Below are 19,720 nucleotides of genomic sequence, written 5' to 3'. Positions count from 1 at the left end.
TGAGCACCTGAGCATGGTAGTGCCCGCTCATCACTAGTTACGAGTACAGAGCACCCGAGCATGGTAGTGCCCGCTCATCACTAGTTACCAGTACTGAGCACCCGAGCATGGTAGTGCCCGCTCATCACTAGTTACGAGTACTGAGCCCCCGAGCATGGTAGTGCCCGCTCATCACTAGTTACCAGTACTGAGCACCCGAGCATGGTTGCGCTTGCTCATCACTAGTTACGAGTACAGAGCACCCGAGCATGGTAGTGCCCGCTCATCACTAGTTACGAGTACAGAGCACCCGAGCATGGTAGTGCCCGCTCATCACTAATTACGAGTACAGAGCACCCGAGCATGGTAGTGCCCGCTCATCACTAGTTACCAGTACTGAGCACCCGAGCATGGTAGTGCCCGCTCATCACTAGTTACCAGTACTGAGCACCCGAGCATGGTAGTGCCCACTCATCACTAGTTACCAGTACTGAGCACCCGAGCATGGTAGTGCCCGCTCATCACTAGTTACCAGTACTGAGCACCTGAGCATGGTAGTGCCCGCTCATCACTAGTTACCAGTACTGAGCACCTGAGCATGGTAGTGCCCGCTCATCACTAGTTACGAGTACTGAGCACCCGAGCATGGTAGTGCTCGCTCATCACTAGCTACCAGTACTGAGCTCCCGAGCATGGTAGTGCCCGCTCATCACTAGTTACCAGTACTGAGCACCCGAGCATGGTAGTGCCCACTCATCACTAGTTACCAGTACTGAGCACCCGAGCATGGTAGTGCCCACTCATCACTAGTTACCAGTACTGAGCACCCGAGCATGGTAGTGCCCGCTCATCACTAGTTACCAGTACTGAGCACCTGAGCATGGTAGTGCCCGCTCATCACTAGTTACCAGTACTGAGCACCTGAGCATGGTAGTGCCCGCTCATCACTAGTTACGAGTACTGAGCACCCGAGCATGGTAGTGCTCGCTCATCACTAGCTACCAGTACTGAGCTCCCGAGCATGGTAGTGCCCGCTCATCACTAGTTACGAGTACTGAGCACCCGAGCATGGTAGTGCCCGCTCATCACTAGTTACCAGTACTGAGCACCTGAGCATGGTAGTGCCCACTCATCACTAGTTACCAGTACTGAGCACCTGAGCATGGTAGTGCCCGCTCATCACTATTTATCATGATATAATAAGCTCTTTAGCCCCCAGTGTTATCTCTTTAGCCTTTCATTGAGCTACTGTATTTTGTAATACTTTTTCTGTGTGCTTTATACACCACTTTTTGAGCCATTTTTGTAGCACCATGTCTTTGGATTTTATTCATGTGTTTGGTGCAGTTTCTATACGATATCCTCTTAGGTGAGTGGCGGTATTATCCTTGTGTATCCTGGGGATGATGATTTTATGTCGTTTTCTCTGTACACATCATTTTGATTCCAATTTTGCTGTTAATCTTATTTCCGCGATCCGTCCTTATCTTATTTTATTCTCCCAGGCAGTGCTTCTGTGAGCATTATCAGATTAGGACGGTCCCTGTACATCATCCGCACATACCTGGTATTATAATGTATATATAATAAATCTGCTGTAAATTCCGAACGTTTCACATTAGACTTTATATTGTTCTTTTTCCACGTTTCTCACCCATCTGCACAGTCACCTGTCATATATTATAATCACTGAGGAATCCTGTGGACAATATTTTATACAGGTTATGAAGCCGATAAGTGACTGTGATATTCCTTATCTTAAACTCAGCTGCTGCAGAACCTCATTTTTTAAATAGAACTGGACAAAAATGATTTTAGTTTTTGTTAAAGGGGCGGCTACGTGCAAACGTTCTGTGGCCAAAATATTTGTGCCCATGAATGATGAGAGAATCATTTTCAATTCACTTTTGGTGCTGATTAATTTTGATCTCAATTGGGAAAAACTGCAGTTAAAAAATGCACCAAGTGAATGAGGGTTTAAAAAGCTCATGTTACGTGACAGTCCCCCGGTCCACTAAACTTTTTGGTGCTCTTCTTCAGGCTTTGCAAGTAGCCCCGCGTGCTCCCAAGTGATGAACTTACTAGGTCTATGTTAGGGTTTCCAAGACTCACACCGTGGTATTAAGACGTTTTGTTTGTCTTTTGTCTCCTGATTGAATTCCTTGCTGCCTGTGTAGCGCCCTATGGGGCAGGCGGTTAAGCCTACTCGTCGCCAGATCGTTTTGGGTCAATCAGGTGTTGTCACGGGGTGGCCTTACCCGCCTCCGTTGACCTAAGGCGTACAGTTAAATTGTGGAGGATGGAAGCGGGGTATTTGGAAAAGAGTTTGTCGTAACGCCACCTGTGGTATGCGGCCAGGGAGTAGCCGCCGCTGCCGGGTTCCTCTCCGGGGCAGGTGTTAAGGCAGCCGGGATGGTGTCGCTCCTCACAGGCCAAGCGGGCCCTGGTGGATGATGAGGATTCTAATGGCCGTTGGCGCCTAAGTGCTGGGCGGTGGCGTCGGTAAGGACGAGCCAACACAGTCTCTACGGGTTCAGAGTGTAGTTTACTTACAGCCCGGTCACACTGGTTACTGCCGTGATGGGCTCAGGTCGATCCCGAATCTGTGGGAGGTCAGAACCAGTGCGGTAGTCTGTGGCCCTTCCTCACTGCGCTTTGTAGTGCGGGTACCTATGGCTTGTAGCACTAAGAGTCCCTTCCATACTAGTTAGAGTACTGTTCCCTATGCCAGTAGCGTGGATTCCCTTGAGTCTGACCGTGATCGAGGCCCCGGAATCCTAGGTGCCACCTGGCTCTGGAAACTTGTGTGGTCGGAGAAGCATGGAACTCCTCCATCCGGCAGAATCTGGTGATGTAACGTGGAATTACACCAACCTAGGGTGCTGCACCCTGAACAGCGCTGGCCCCAGGAGAACTGACACGGTATCCTCCTCAGTGCCCGTTAAACTCCTATGTCCCATAGGAGGTACCGGGAAAGACGTCCACTCACTGTCACTCCTTCTGGAGAACTCCCAGAAAATTGGTAAACTGTGTGTGGGACTCCTAACTCCCCTTGGTGGCCGCTCCTCCCCCTACCCAGGTCCTAAACTAGTGGATTGGGGCCCCTGTTGTGATGGCATCCTGTAAATGCCACACACCGTTGGAAACCCATTTTATACCCAACCCTAGCCCAGTGGGGAAGGGTCAACCCATGTGTGTTTGTGGTTGTGAGTGATGAAACCGGTACTGACCTTCCTTTGCATCCATGATCAGTACCACACCCTGAGTGGGGTGTAGTATGCTGTGGCGACCTGAGCCTCAGGGGCACCAAACCCGCAGCTTCAAGTTCCACTTTTACCTACTTTCCTGAGGTTTCCACTATTGCAGAACCTGCCTGCCTTTTCGAGGACGTCTTCTTAGCCGTCTGCGGCTTCCATGGTATTCAGACTTTCTAGTTTCTCCAGAGTTGTGTCTGCTACCTGTCTGCACTTTCCAGGATGTGGCTGCCTGTGACTTCCAGTTCCACAGTTACCTACCTGCCTGCGGTTTCCAGTATCGCATGTGTCGCGGGCGGGGGGTGCGCTGCTCGACCGCGCTTGCAGCTCGGGTCCGGCTGCTGCTGCTGCTGCTGCTCGGTGGCTCGAGCGCTGGGCCAGATCCGGGGACTCGAGCGGCGCTCCTCGCCCGTGAGTGAAAGGGGCCGTCTGTCGGGGTTTGGGATGTCGGTTTGTGACGCCACCCACGGTATGTGGTGAGGTTGGGACACCACCGCTGCTCTGTACGGGGATCCCGGGAGCGATGACAGGGAGCAGCTGGGATGTTTCTCTCCCCTCCGTGGGTAGGGGGATTTTTGGTAGTCCCGGGGCTTACAGTTGTTGACTGTAAGGTGGATTGCGGGGCTTGGCCGGGTGCAGGGTCACGGGGGCAGCGCAGTGCCAGACGGCACGGTGGTACTTACTCAGCCAGTAACGTACACGGAGTCTCTGGTAAAACAAACGGCTGGATGGACGAGTCCCACAGACGGCTGCGGCGGTCACTCCCGGTAGGTTGGCGGTAACTGTCTCTCCCTGCACCGGTGTTGCGTTCTCGGCCCCGATGGCTTCCCACCGGTAACCCGCTCCCCAGCGGTATATTTGCCGGAGGAGCCCCTTTTGCCCGCAGGCGCTGGCCCTGGGAACTCTAGCTGTGGCGGTAGCTGTATTTCCCTTCACGGTTGAGCGGTTGCCTTTAGTCGGGTCTTTACTGCTGGGAAACCCCGGAGGTTCCCATCGCTGACGGATTTGACCGGTTTAACGGCGACTCCAAGCCTGGTCGGGGTCCGCAGGCCCTGCCGAATGGTGCTGGCTTCTCTTCGCTCCCCGGTCCGGTACCGGCGGGCCACCGCCCATCCCCGGTCCTTACGGTTGTGCGTCAATCGGCCTCGCCTGCAGACGGTCACCGATGTCTGCCAACCTTGCTGTTTCTGTGCCCGGGCCACGTACCCGGACACGGCCAGTCAGCTCCTCCACTACTACTTCCTCAACTCCACTCCAAACTCAACTCCAAACTGATCTGAACTCTTTTCCCGCCTCCAGGACTGTGAACCCCTCGGTGGGAGGAGCCAACCGCCTGGCTCCACCTCACCTGGTGTGGACATCAGCCCCTGGAGGGAGGCAACAAGGATTTGTGTGTGCGGCTGATGTGCCTAACCGGGGTGTGGGGTGTGTTGTTGCAGTACCTGTGACGTCCTGGCTTGTCCAGGGCACCACACATGACCTACCTGCGCCGGTTTTCAGGAGGTCCTCCTTGCTATCTGCAGCTTCCAGTTCCATAGTTACCTAAGTTAAAAAAGAAGTAAAAAACCATCTCACCTGTTTATGTACTTCCAATCAAAACCCAAAGATAAGTCGAATCCAAAAAAGCGATCCAACACTATAAAAGGGTAATTTTCTTAGTACATTAAAAAATGAGTACAAGAGGAGTAACATAGTAACATACAGGTGGGAAAATATGGGCACAAGCTTTGAAATAGTGATGTTCCACTCTTAAACCACAGTAATATACCCCATCTGGTCATAGGTTGGCACCATGGGAGGCCTAGTGTCCTAGTGCTTGGGATGAGTGGATGACTGTGTACTATAGGGACCCCCCAATCGACCCCAACTCTTGATTTCCAGGCTCAGATTCCACGACAGTCACCTCCTTACTTGGTAATTTTGTGTCCCCTGATGTTAGGGCCAGGTGGACGGGCAGACCCAGGAGGTGGATCCACTGGGCCGAACACCTCACTGAAGGCAAGGGGTCCGGTAGCCGGAGCACTACAGGTAGCAGGACAGTCCGTTCGAAGGAGTGGAGTGTAGAAGTCCCTGGGACCACGGAGTCACCGAAGGTAGTCCAGGTGACGGAGCTCAGGTTCGGAGGCCGAGATGTTGTCAGGCAGAGTCCGGAACCGACGGAGCGAGAAGACGGGTCACCACAGGGATCAGCGATGGTATGGACTGACGGGATGGCGGACAGTCACCGTTCGGGGTTCGGGAGTCGACAGGACCGGATGGCGAGGCAGGAGCGGCTCTAGGAGAGAGATAGGTAAGTATACCGCAAGACACAAGGAGACCTGACTCCTAGCTTAGCAAAACACGAAGAACAGGCCCCGCCCACTTGGAAAGGATCCCCCTATATACCCAGTACCTGATCCTTCAATATCCTGTTGGAGGACACTGGCCCTTTAAGAGAGGGTCAATGACCGCGCGCGCGCCCTAATGCGCATGCGCGAGGCCCGGGCGCCAGAAGCCAGAGGAGGGAGTGGTGAGTAGGAAGCAGGAGAGCCGGGCTGAGGCCGAGTAGCCGACGGGCGCCGGGAGCGGGGAGCGGGCTGCCTGGGGACCGCAGGCGATGGGGCAGGAAGGCTGTGGAGCGGGGGGCCGGGAAGCCTGGCACGGGAGCGGCGGAGCGTGACCTGAGAGCGGGGAAGCGTGGCAGGGGAGCCGGTAAGCAAGGCAGAGGGGCCGGGGAGCATGGCAGGGGAGCCGGGGAGCCTAGCAGGGGAGCCGGGGAGCGTGACACCTGAACTCACTTCCAACTGGAGACATCATGGACTTTGTTTTGGTGAGGTTTCCGAAAGACAAACCATGTGCAGGAGTTACAATAGCCCGTAATTTTATCTTTCAAGTTTGGCAAGTAGAATCAATCGGCTAAACAATCGATGGTCTTCTTAACACCCAGGTGCCCAATGGTCATCATGCAGCAGTCTCAGGCCCATCTTCCAGAACAGAGTAGGAAGCACCAAGTGTCTTCAAACCTCCATTTTGACCCTTAGCCTCCTGATACAGAAGTTTATTTCTCATAACTAAGAACTCTAAAAGGCGAATGAGCAAATCCGATTCTTGTGTTCCTTTCATGTCTCCGGCTCCTTTTCATGGACCATCCATCTACTCCTACAGAAGGATCTTCCTGTTGAATAGTGAAAGTCCGGATCCGCGAGGTTTCAAAGGTGCCCGAGTGCTGGGATCTGTGCCCGTGATTCTATATGTTTGATCTGGATCCGGCACTGGAGAAATTAAAAAAATAAAGGAAAAATAAGGAAAATAGTGCTTTACCGAGGCTGTAACAGCTCTGGCAGCCACTCCCGGGGCCGCTCATTATTGCTCATCCATATGCACTGCATTCCCCGCCTACCAGCCTGGCGTCAGTGATTGGCTGCAGTCAGACGCACCCCCAGCCTGTGTGACAATGTCTGCCTGCAACCACTCACAGGTGCTGTCTGCGGGTCAGTATAGTGGTATAAAAATAAATAAAATATTTGGTGCAGGGTCCCCTGCATTATGATACCTAGCACAGATAATGCATACAGCTACAGGCTGCAGCCCCTAGCCATACACTTATCTTGAACCACATGCGTTTTTTTTTTTATCATTTAACTAAATAATTTTGATACCCAGCCAAGGCAGACAGCTGGGGACTGGTATTCTCATACTGGGGAGGTCCATGCTTATTGGACTGCCCCCAGCCTAAAAATAGCAGCCTGCAGCCACACAGGATTGTCGCATTCAGTAGATATGACAAGCCCAATACTTTACCCAGCTCTTCGAGATTGCCCTGGTGTGGTGAAAATCGGGGTAATAGCAGGAGTTAATAACAGCCTACAGCTGCCACTATGCACTAGATTAGTAATGGGAAGTGTCTATGTGACCCCCTCCATTACTAATCTGTAAGTGAAAATAAATGAACACAAACACCAAAAAAATGCTTTATTTGAAATAAAATACAAAAAACCCACCCTCTTTCACACCTTTATTAACCCCCAAAAAACCCCTGCAGGTCTGATGTAATCCACACAAGGTCCCATGATGACCTGTTACATTTGAGTCACAGCGCGCAATCATGGAACATGTCCACAAGCAGTAATTGCAGGTAGAGAATGAGCCGCGATCAACAGTGTTGTCACTCAGGTTAGTTGCAGTCATAGCAAAAGGAGGACCGTGGGAACCTTTCTGCTGTGACCACGCCTAACCTGAGTGATGTCACCACTGACTGCGGCTCATTCTCTGCCGGAAGCTCACAGCGGGCAGTCATGTTCTATGGTACTCAATGTGACTCAGATGTAGCAGAACTGAATCATCGTGGGACCTCAATTGGACTACGCCGCACCTGCAGGTGTGTTTTGGGGGGTTAATAAAGTGGTGAAAGAGGGTGTTTTTTTGTATTTTATTCCAAATAAAGGATTTTTTTTCGGTGTTTGTGTTTATTTACTTTCATTTACAGAATAGTGATGGGGGGGTCTCATAGACCCTCCTAATTACTAATCTAGTGGTAGCTGTCAGCTATTATTAACCCCTGCTATTACCCCGGATTGCTAGCACACCAGGGCAATCGGGAAGAGCCATCTAATGGATGCGACAATCCCAGGCAGCTGCAGGCTGCTATTTTTAGGATGGGGTTCGGCCTAATAACCATAGACCTCCCCAGTTTGAGAATACCAGCCCCCAGCTGTGGGGCGTTATCTTGGCTGGGTATCAACATTGGGGGGAACTGCACTTAGTTCTTTAAAAATTATTTATTTAAATAAAAAAAAAAAGCCGAATGCGGTTCCTCTTATTTTGATACACAGCCAAGATGAGCGCACGGCTGAGCTGCAGCCTGTAGCCGTAGACTTTATCTATGCTGGGTATATAATAATAATTCGGGGGGACCCCACGCCAATTTTTTAATGTATTTATTTTTACACATCGAAAATGACCTGAAAACAGCTCCTGTGATTGAAGCAGTCAGCTAACACTCAGTGTGGGGGCGCATCTGACTGCAACCAATCACAGGCGCCAGTGGGCGGGGAAAGCAGTGAATATTCAATGAGGGTTAATTATCGTCCCCGAAAGTGAATGATCGGCTTGGAAGCAGTGCACCACCATAATGGATGCCCGGTAATTAAAGCGCTCGAGCTCCTATCCCTCTATCCATTTTACCAACATTTTTAATCACTGGTTTCTGGTCCCCATAGACTTTTATGGGGATCAGAATCCAGACCAGATTTTAAAAACCAAATAACACAGACATTGCCGGTCTACCGAGTGGCCTGGGCTCTTATACAGTGTGTCCATCCATATCCTGTCCACCGCCATTAACTTGAGAACGGCAGCAGCTATAGTCATAGAAGTGGTGTCTAGGTATAGTAAAGAAGCCATGCGCTACGCAATGAAACCACCTATAGCGCCACCTGATGGAAAACAACGGACTTAGCATTTTTATCTCGAAAACGGAATGAGATAGAGAAAAAAAGTGAATTACAAAGTTGTAGGGCATCATCAATTTAATACGAATCGACACCTTGCATCCAGAAATGCTATGATATGAAACCCATGACGCCTGCAAAACATTGAATGCTGGTCACGCATATGGAACTCATTTAACTTTGATGGTCACAGTGTCCCCGGTCAGCTGCAATGCACATCTGGGCTCTGCACAGCATACTGTATCTTGCTGCAATGCACATCTGGCCTCTGCACAGCATACTGTATCTTGCTGCACGTTGTGCTATATGGTAGGTGACACGTTTGCACAAGCATCTGTGATACGTGGTCGTAGGTCCTGCAGTGTTGGTGGAGGGGTCACATACACCTGCTGTTTGATGTGACCTCACAGAAAGAAGTCCAATGGGGTCAGGTCAGTTGAGCGGAGGCCACTCCATGCAGCCACCATACCCAATGACTTGTAGGAAGGTCTCCATGAGGTATCGCTTCACGTCCGCAGCCTTGTGAGTGTTACACGTTCTAATCATAGCATTTCTGTATGCAAGGTGTCGATTTGTATTGAATTGATGATGTCCTGCAACTTTGTAATTCACTTTTTTTCTCTATCTTGTTCCATTTTCGAGATAAAAATGCTAACTCCGTTGTTCTCCACCAGGTGGCGCTATAGGTGGTTTCATTGTGTAACGCATGGCTACTTTACTATACCTAGACACCACTTCTATGCCTATAGCTGCCGCCGTTCTCAAGTTAATTTTGAGTTTTTCAAGGAGAATTTGGAGAGTTTTTGCTCCATTTTCACTCCAAAAATGTATTAAAAAAACCCTGTGTGCAAATACCATTCACCTAAAATTAAAAATTGTGAAATTGCCGGCGATATTATACAAAATTACTGTTTTGCTGCAATTCCGCTTAAGTTATGGAAACAAACCACGCTGATTTATAGAACCTAGAAGTGTAAATACATCTGATTCCGGCCACGTTTTCGCCGCTCGGTCCGTACAATCACTGGAGGACATGTCTTTTCCGCAGCCTTCTAACGATATCTCTTTGCAGCCGCCATGGTTTTTTATTTTCCGCGGCTCAGTCCCCCACAGCGAGTGAGGGTAAAATCTCTTTACAAATAATTAGAAAACCTAATGTGGCATAAGCTCATTATTCTCCTGTAAATACGCCCGCCGGTGATGTAACCTGGTTAATATGGTGTTAATGGCTCTCGTCTGCACAGTGACTGATGATGGGAGTTGTAGCATTTGTGCAGGGCGGATGATCAGACTGGGGTCACCAATCATTAAATGCACTGGAGGGACTGGGAGGAAATTTTTGTAATATATAAGTAAAAAAAAAGTCACTTAAAGGGATTGTCTGGTTTGGATAAATAAGTATGAAGGGGACCTGTGCTATATCTGTGCAAGTGTAATACGTCATTTCTCCTGTGGTGGCGCTGCACAGAAATTACTCACTTGCTGCCAGGTTCCCTTACTGGTAGTAGCAGCATCAGTACACAATATTCTCAAGCACCATCTCAGCTCAGTGATTGGCTGCGGCAGTCACATGTGCTGATGTGATGTCATCATTGCAGGACAGTAAACAAACACTGTCAGGGAACACTAAAGCTTCAGGACATTTTATAGGTAAGTAACAAATGATTATTTTTGTCATTTCTCCTATTGTGTTTTTTTTTATTCCGTTTAACTTAGAAAACACTTTTTTACCTTGAACTCGAAAACCCCTTTAAATATCCCACACTTTGACAAAATACAAGCTAGAGATTGTCCAAAGTAGAGGACGCCTTAAAGGGTTATCATACTTTCAATAACTTTTTATAACAAGTTATCCTATGTGAGTACATGAGGAATAACACTATTTCCGTTTTTTATAAGACTGGTATCCTGCATTTTGACCCATTTTCCCCCTCTCTAGTTTCTATCTCTAATGGATTGAGACTAGCTTCTATGATATCTCCCATACACAGCACACTTAGAGGGATTCCTACGCTTCATTTACAAAAAGAGATGTGGCAGCATCATGGAGGACACTATATAGCAGTACTGAGCATTGTAGATGTGAATCTAGCAATGGAGTTTATGGGAGAGACTTGTTAGAAGGCTCAGCACTAGTGATGGGTGGATCTGCAGATTTTTTGGGGTTAATAAAGTGGTGAAAGAGGGTGTTTTTTTGCATTTTTATTTCAAATAAAAGATTTTTTTGGTGTTTGTGTTTATTTACTTTCACTTACAGATTAGTAATGGTGGGGTCTTATAGACCCTCCCCATTACTAATCTAAGACTTGGTGGCAGCTGTGGGCTGTTATACCAATTAAATTATCCTGATTGCCACCGCACCAGGGCAATCGTGAAGAGCCAGGTAAAGTTCTGGGACTGTTGCATCTAATGGTTGTGACAATTCCCGGCAGGTTGCTATTATTAGGCTGGGGGGGGTGGCCCGATAAGTATAGATCACCCCAGCCTGAGAATACTAGCCCCCAGTTGTCAAGCTTTATCATGGCTGGGTACCATAATTGGGGAGGACCGCACGCCGTTTTTAAAAATTATTTATTTAAATAATTAAAAATAAATAATTAAATAATTTTGTTACACAGGCAAGATAGGCGCATGGCTGGGGGCTGCAGCCTGTAACCGTGGGTGTTATCTGTGCCGGGTATCATAATACAGGGGAACCCTATGCCAAATATTTTATTTATTTATTTTTATACCACGATATTGACACGCAGGCAGTGCCTGTGATTGATTGCAGTCAGACGTTGTCACACGTGCTGGGGGGGCGACTCTGACTGCAACGAATCCCAGACAGCAGGTCGGCCGGTGGTCAGGGAAAGCAGTGCATATCGATGAGCAATAATTAGCAGCCCAGGAAGTGAAGGAAAGGCCGAGGGAGAAGTCTACAGCCGCAACGGTAAGTTAAAGCGCTCGCGTCATTCTTATTTTCTTTCTTTTTCCTATCTTTTTTTTATTTCCCGGAGTGCCGGATACAGATCAACGCCTGGAATCCTGGGACCGGCACTAGGGTACATTTGAAACTGCGTAAATCCGGATTTTTACATTCCTGCTCCGCCCATCACTATTCAGCACAATCTTTTTATGCCTCCCTCTGCTTGTTTCCTTACCCTGCTCCTTTCTCCACCTCCCCTTCCTTTCTCCATAGCGTATAATGGACTGGGTCTCATGATACCACACCTTTGCTTGTTTGTTTCCTTACCTTGCTCCATTCTCCACCTCCCCTTCCTTTTATATAGCATATAATGGACTGGGTCTCATGTTATCACACCTCTGCTTGTTTCCTTACCCTGCTCCATTCTCCACCTCCCCTTCCTTTTATATAGCATATAATGGACTGGGTCTCATGATACCACACCTCTGCTTGTTTCCTTACCCTGCTCCTTTCTCCACCTCCCCTTCCTTCTATATAGCATATAATGGACTGAGTCTCATGATACCACACCTTTGCTTGTTTGTTTCCTTACCCTGCTCCTTTCTCCACCTCCCCTTCCTTTTCTATAGCGTATAATGGACTGGGTCTCATGATACCACACCTCTGCTTGTTTCCTTACCCTGCTCCTTTCTCCACCTCCCCTTCCATTTCTATAGTGTATAATGGACTGAGTCTCATGATATCACACCTCTGCTTGTTTCCTTACCCTGCTCCTTTCTCCACCTCCCTTTCCTTTTATATAGCGTATAATGGACTGGGTCTCATGATACCACACCTCTGCTTGTTTCCTTACCCTGCTCCTTTCTCCACCTCCCTTTCCTTTTATATAACGTATAATGGACTGGGTCTCATGATACCACACCTCTGCTTGTTTCCTTACCCTGCTCCTTTCTCCACCTCCCCTTTTTTTATATAGCGTATAATGGACTGGGTCTCATGATACCACACTTCTGCTTGTTTCCTTACCCTGCTCCTTTCTCCACCTCCCCTTCCTTTTAAATAGTGTATAATGGACTGGGTCTCATGATACCACACCTCTGCTTGTTTCCTTACCCTGCTCCTTTCTCCACCTCCCCTTCCTTCTATATAGCGTATAATGGACTGAGTCTCATGATACCACACCTTTGCTTGTTTGTTTCCTTACCCTGCTCCTTTCTCCACCTCCCCTTCCTTTTCTATAGCGTATAATGGACTGGGTCTCATGATACCACACCTCTGCTTGTTTCCTTACCCTGCTCCTTTCTCCACCTCCCCTTCCATTTCTATAGTGTATAATGGACTGAGTCTCATGATATCACACCTCTGCTTGTTTCCTTACCCTGCTCCTTTCTCCACCTCCCTTTCCTTTTATATAGCGTATAATGGACTGAGTCTCATGATACCACACCTCTGCTTGTTTCCTTACCCTGCTCCTTTCTCCACCTCCCTTTCCTTTTATATAACGTATAATGGACTGGGTCTCATGATACCACACCTCTGCTTGTTTCCTTACCCTGCTCCTTTCTCCACCTCCCCTTTTTTTTTATATAGCGTATAATGGACTGGGTCTCAAGATATCACACCTCTGCTTGTTTCCTTACCCTGCTCCTTTCTCCACCTCCCCTTCCTTTTATATAGCATATAATGGACTGGGTCTCATGTTACCACACCTCTGCTTGTTTCCTTACCCTGCTCCTTTCTCCACCTCCCCTTTTTTTATATAGTGTATAATGGACTTGGTCCATTAAACCACACCTCTGCTTGTTTCCTTACCCTGCTCCTTTCTCCACCTCCCTTTTTTTTATATAGTGTATAATGGACTGGGTCTCATGATACCACACCTTTGCTTGTTTCCTTACCCTGCTCCTTTCTCCACCTCCCCTTCCTTTTCTATAGCGTATAATGGACTGGGTCTCATGATACCACACCTCTGCTTGTTTCCTTACCCTGCTCCTTTCTCCACCTCTCCTTCCTTATATATAGCGTATAATGGACTGGGTCTCATGATACCACACCTCTGCTTGTTTCCTTACCCTGCTTCTTTCTCTACCTCTCCTTACTTTCTCCATAGAGTATAATGGAATGGTTCTCATAATACCACAATGAACTGGCAATCTGTCTTGTCCGAACAAGTTTGAGAAGCAGGTAGGACAGTAAGAAGTTGTCACACGGCTCTAAACTTACCAGGTGTCATGGTGTCTTCTGACACGGTTCACACTACAGAGTCTTAGACGACACCTGGTGCTCTTTGAGTTGCTCAGTTAGAGCCGCGCATCGACCAGTTGTGAGTTTACTGGGGGTCGGTCTAGCAAGAGTCAATTCCTGATGGCTTGAGAATTGCTGGTTAGGTGACGGGGTTCTGGAGACCTATAACAGCCGCCTTTGCCCTCTAGAAGATGGTGGAACCTGTTCCTCCATGGTGATAACTGCTTATGCGATTCCGGTCATTGTGCATGGTGATCCAACTTCTGGTGTACTGATGTATGCAAATCTGGTGTGTTCTGGAAATACTTTTGTCTTTTATAATTTCCTCCCTTTTCTTTATTTCCTCCTGAGCACATTTTGTCAATATCTCTGTGAGTTTGAGTTTTGGTTCCTCCCTGTCTGCCTTTTGTGTGGAAATAACCACTCCAGTCCCGACTCTCTCCTGGGGGTATAGTATAGACCAGGGCTATTCAGGAGTTAGGGCTACGCTGGTGGTCCAGACCTCTCCACCATCAGGCGTACCTCTGGGATAAGGGATAGTTAGGGACTCCCCTAGTTTGTTGGACAGTTTACTCCCGTTCCCATTTCTACGTCACCCATCGTGACTTTTGAGAAAGAATCAGATATCTCTGATAAGATATATTGCACAGTTTCTTATATCCACTTGTACTATTGATTTTTGCTGCTTGTTTAATAGTACAGTTCCTATTAAAACCTTGACAGGAAAAAAAAAAGTGAGTACACCTAAAAACGAATGGATTGAGACTAACTGCTATGATATTTCCCATCCACAGCATGTTACTGTCACTGAGGGGTGGTGACCGTCCAATGGTGGACCTACTGGACCGTGCACCGGACTCTCCTAAAGGAGCAACCAGCAGTGAACCCCTATACAGGGACTGTGTGGTTCTCCAACAGAGGGCCTAAATGCACGGCAGCCAGGGACCGGAAGTTGTAGTCTCTACGGGCGGGTATAGTCACCCAGATGGCACAGGCGAGATGGCACTGAGGCTATGGCGCAGGTGAGGCATCACAGCAGGGAGGGCTCAGGGCGACAGAGCAGGGATGGCTCAGGCGTGGCATCACAGCAGGGATGGCTCAGGTGTAGTGTCACAGCAGGGATGGTCAAGCGTGGCATCACAGCAGGGATGGCTCAAGCGTGGCATCACAGCAGGGATGGCTCAGATGTGGTGTGGCGCCCCTGAGGCTTCACCTCCATTAGGATGTAGTACTTATCCTGAGTCCAAGGAAGGTCGGTACTGGTTTCCACTCACACATACATACAGTAACAGTTGGGTGCCCTCCCCAATGGGGACCGGGCCAGGGTCGGATCACAGTAGGGGGTCACTACAGTTGCGGGTTTACAGGACGCCACCGCACCAGGGGTTCCCCGATCCACTGGAACCGGGGACTCCGGGTCAGGTAGGAGCCTCCACCAGGGGGAGTTAGGAGCACACAGTGTGAAGAGCAGGTTGACCTGGTGAGAGCAGTGAACTGGCTGGTGGCAGCGGCTGGGGGCAACAGCTCAGAAACACAACACAACTACAACAAAGGGAGAACAGCTTCAGACACAGAGCAGAGCGGACGTGCCACAAGCAGCTCTGTGCGCCAAGGCGTTCAACACGGTTGCTGGGTAGAAGCAGGCGGCTGCTTCCACAGCTGCTGTCGGGATACAGAATCAGCTGCAGCTGCTGTCGGGATACAGAACCCTAGGACAGGCATATTTCACGTTGTCTACCAACTCTGCAAGGGTCGCGGGGAACGGTTAGAAAAGCCTCCAGACCCGTCCCACCGAGTCTGCAGCCAAACAGCATATAGGATCCGGGGCTGAGGTCCTTGACTGGCCCCACATCGGAACCGCTCTATCAGCATACAGGACGGGACACTTTACTGACACCGGGATCCTCAAGTGCTTCATGCCACGGGGGTCCGATACTTAGCGCATCAAAGGAGGAAGGGCCCATAGGCTGACACACACACTGGACTTGACCTTCCACCGATTCGGGATTGGCTGGAGCCCATTGTGGCAGAGACCGGTACTCTGGGGCAGCACCTGAACTACCTGTGAGTAAAAACACTAGGAACCGCAGCCCCTGTCTCTGCCTCTCCTTTACCGGCGCCGGCGCCCAGCGCTGTGGCACTGACGGAAACTACCACCACCCACGTCGTCCTCCATCATCCCCCCCGGGGTAATCCCTCTCCACCTGTGGGGAGAGACACCATCCCGGATGCGACCCTCACCATCAGCCCCGGAGAGCATCACCCGCAGCGGCGGCCCATCTCTGGCCACGGACCACAGGTGGCGTCACGATCCTAAAAAGACTTTCCTAACCGTCACTACCACCCCCATCCTCCATTCCTGGCTCCTGTCCACCGCCTTCCCTCTCTCCTGTACGTCACCTCGGGGTCACAAAATCGGGCCAGGCCAGCCCGTGACATCGCAGAGGATCTGCACCCCCGGCCCGGTGACGTGTCGGGTGAAAACCCCTTGACCCCGATGTGTTACAGTGGCATCACAGCAGGGATGGTTCAGATGTGGTGTCACAGCAGGGATGGCTCTAGGGCGAGACAGAGGTTAGGAACAGGTAACTGGAGCAAAGGTACAACACAGTAACGCACAGAGACCTGACAACTAGCAACGCAGTAGCAGCAACGTTGCTCAGGCGCCTCCTGCCTGTCAGTGAAGACAGTCTTAAATATCTTTAGGGTAATAGATGACCTCAGGTATTGCTTAAGGGTAATAGGACACCGTCCCTTTAAGAAAGGGGCGTGGCCGCGCGCGCCCTATGGACACTTACTGAAGCCCTGCATGTGGCCTGGAAGCAGGAAGAGGTTGCAGCAGACCCCGGGACAAGAGTGGAGGGAATGGAGCTGCTGGATGGGTGAGAGGGAGGAGGCCTCTGCCGTGGTCTGAGAGCAGAGGCGCATGCAGATACCACGCTGGGACCGGACGCTGCAGAGCATCTGGACGGGTGAGAGGGAGGACGACCCCGCTGTGGTCTGAGAGCGGGGAGGCGTGGAGATTCCACCCTGTGTCCAGATGCTGCAGAGCTTCTGGACAGGTGAGAGGGGGGACGCCTCTGCCAGAGTCCGAGAGCGGGGGCATGCTTGGACGTCATGCTAGGACTGGCTACACAGCACACTTAGTGGGATATCTGCTCTTCATTCTTTTGAAGCACAGAAAGAGAAGCGGCAGCAAAAAGGAGGACATTATGCAGCAGCACTGAGCAGTGTAGATGTGAATCCAGCACTGGAGTGAGGTGAGAGACTTGTTAGGAGGCTCAGCATGATTTATTTTATGTCTCCCTCTGCTTGTTTCTTCACCCTGCTCCTTTTTCTTTCTCTCCTTTAAATTCCCATAGTATGTAATGGACTGGGTCACATGATACCACAGTACACTACCAGACATGACAGATGTGAGCTGTTTTTGCAGAATGTATGATGTTTAGGAGACAGAAGTAGTAGCTTATAAGTGGAGAAAGAATCAGAAATCTACAATAAAATACATTACAAAGTTTTGTATATCCACCCATTTTATTCCACAAATACTAGAGGCAGAATGATCACGTAAATCCTCTTTTCCTATTTTTATTTTTTAGTTATTTTTTTTTTCATCCTTAGAAGATAAGATGCTGGGAAATCTTGCAGCTGAAGATACAGTAATGCCCCCACCCGTCTTCCTCCCACTGCTGCAGGCCTCCTCCTCCTCAGCTGTTGCTCGCCTGCCTGTGTATCAGCTCGTCCCTGGCGCCCCTCTGGCACTTCTCTTTCTGATCATCTCTGCGCCTCTTCATGTCAGACAATGATGGATTCTTGGTCACAGATGCCATTGACGTGCTGCATCTGCTGGAGAGCGCGGCCCAGGAGTGCAGACACCTCCAGCCTCCAGCCGCTCTCCAGCCATTTATTAATAGGCCTTATAAAAGCATATGTAGCACAATCTCACTTGAACACATTGGAAGCTATTTTTAAAGGGACAGTGCACCTTTTTTTTTTTTTGTTAAATTCAACAATCCATATGAGAGCTGATGCCCTGATCACGATTATTGAAACTGCTCTGATTAGTCAGACGTTTCTTATGGACATCGTGGCCTTAATTCTGCCTTATTTCCAACTAGCTGTAGTACTTGAGCGTTGCCCGGGATAGTAACTGTCTCTTTGTCTCTCTCCCAGTCTGTCTGTCTGTGTTTGTGTGTCTGTCTCTGTGTGTGTCTGTCTGTGTGGCTCTGTCTGTGTGTCTGTCTCTTTCCCTGTCTGTCTGTGTGTCTGTCTCTTTCCCTGTCTGTCTGTCAGTCTCTATCCATGTCTGTCTGTCTGTGTCTATCTCTCTGTCTGTCTCTGTATCAGTCTCTCTACCTGTCTCTCTGTCTCTGTTTGTCTCGTTCCAGGACTGTCTCTTTCCCCATCTGTCTCTTTTCCCCTCTGTCTCTTTTTCCCCGTCTGTCTCTTTCCCCGTCTGTCTCTTTCCCCGTCTGTCTCTTTCCCCGTCTGTCTCTTTCCCCGTCTGTCTCTTTCCCCGTCTGTCTCTTTCCCCGTCTGTCTCTTTTCCCCTCTGTCTCTTTCCCCGTCTGTCTCTTTCCCTGTCTGTCTCTTTCCCCGTCTGTCTCTTTTCCCCTCTGTCTCTTTTCCCGTCTGTCTCTTTCCCCATCTGTCTCTTTTCCCCCCTCTCTCTTCCCCCCCTGTCTCTTTTCCCTCTGTCTCTTTCCCTGTTTACCTACCTCTGTCTGTTTCTTTGACTGTCTCTCTCTCTGTCTCTTTCCCTGTCTGTCAGTCTCTGTCTGTGCCTATATCTCTGTTGCTCTCTGGCTCTCTCTATCCGTCTCTCCACCGACATCTTATTACCTCACACATAAGCTTCTTATACTAACAATTTATTTTGTTCCTATAGCAACCACTCACAGCTGCTATTAATAAGCTGTAGATCCTATCTCCATTGACTTCAATGGAGACAGTTTTTTAGAGAGGAACTGTAAAACGTAGGGTTAAATTTTCTTGTCAAAACATAGTCTACTGTTAGGTCCAGAAATATTTGGACAGTGACACAAGTTTTGTTATTTTTGCTGTTTACAAAAACATGTTCAGAAATACAATTATATATATATAATATGGGCTGAAAGTGCACACTCCCAGCTGCAATATGAGAGTTTTCACATCCAAATCGGAGAAAGGGTTTAGGAATCATAGCTCTGTAATGCATAGCCTCCTCTTTTTCAAGGGACCAAAAGTAATTGGACAAGGGACTCTAAGGGCTGCAATTAACTCTGAAGGCGTCTCCCTCGTTAACCTGTAATCAATGAAGTAGTTAAAAGGTTTGGGGTTGATTACAGGTGTGTGGTTTTGCATTTGGAAGCTGTTGCTGTGACCAGACAACATGCGGTCTAAGGAACTCTCAATTAAGGTGAAGCAGAACATCCTGAGGCTGAAAAAAAAGAAAAAATCCATCAGAGAGATAGCAGACATGCTTGGAGTAGCAAAATCAACAGTCGGGTACATTCTGAGAAAAAAGGAATTGACTGGTGAGCTTGGGAACTCAAAAAGGCCTGGGCGTCCACGGATGACAACAGTGGTGGATGATCGCCGCATACTTTCTTTGGTGAAGAAGAACCCGTTCACAACATCAACTGAAGTCCAGAACACTCTCAGTGAAGTAGGTGTATCTGTCTCTAAGTCACCAGTAAAGAGAAGACTCCATGAAAGTAAATACAAAGGGTTCACATCTAGATGCAAACCATTCATCAATTCCAAAAATAGACAGGCCAGAGTTACATTTGCTGAAAAACACCTCATGAAGCCAGCTCAGTTCTGGAAAAGTATTCTATGGACAGATGAGACCAAGATCAACATGTACCAGAATGATGGGAAGAAAAAAGTGTGGAGAAGAAAGGGAACGGCACATGATCCAAGGC

The 19,720-nt window shown here is 49.0% G+C and overlaps 1 long non-coding RNA gene across 1 annotated transcript in view; it reads right to left on the bottom strand.

Annotated features, from left to right (window-relative positions):
* Nucleotides 1–4,931: 4,931 nt before the first annotated feature.
* LOC142281393 (uncharacterized) overlaps nt 4,932–19,720 on the bottom strand; it is a 50,646-nt gene continuing 35,857 nt past the window's right edge. Inside the window, exons 2-3 of the long non-coding RNA XR_012743488.1 lie at nt 6,011–6,484; nt 4,932–5,508 (exon numbers count right to left, since the gene is read on the bottom strand). This is a non-coding gene — a long non-coding RNA (uncharacterized LOC142281393). The remainder of the gene's footprint in view (nt 5,509–6,010; nt 6,485–19,720) is intronic.

This window comes from Anomaloglossus baeobatrachus, chromosome 2 (assembly GCF_048569485.1).
Source record: "Anomaloglossus baeobatrachus isolate aAnoBae1 chromosome 2, aAnoBae1.hap1, whole genome shotgun sequence".
NCBI lineage: Eukaryota > Metazoa > Chordata > Amphibia > Anura > Aromobatidae > Anomaloglossus > Anomaloglossus baeobatrachus.
Note: the sequence above shows the minus strand (reverse complement) of the source record. Positions and strands in the feature narration are given on the sequence as shown.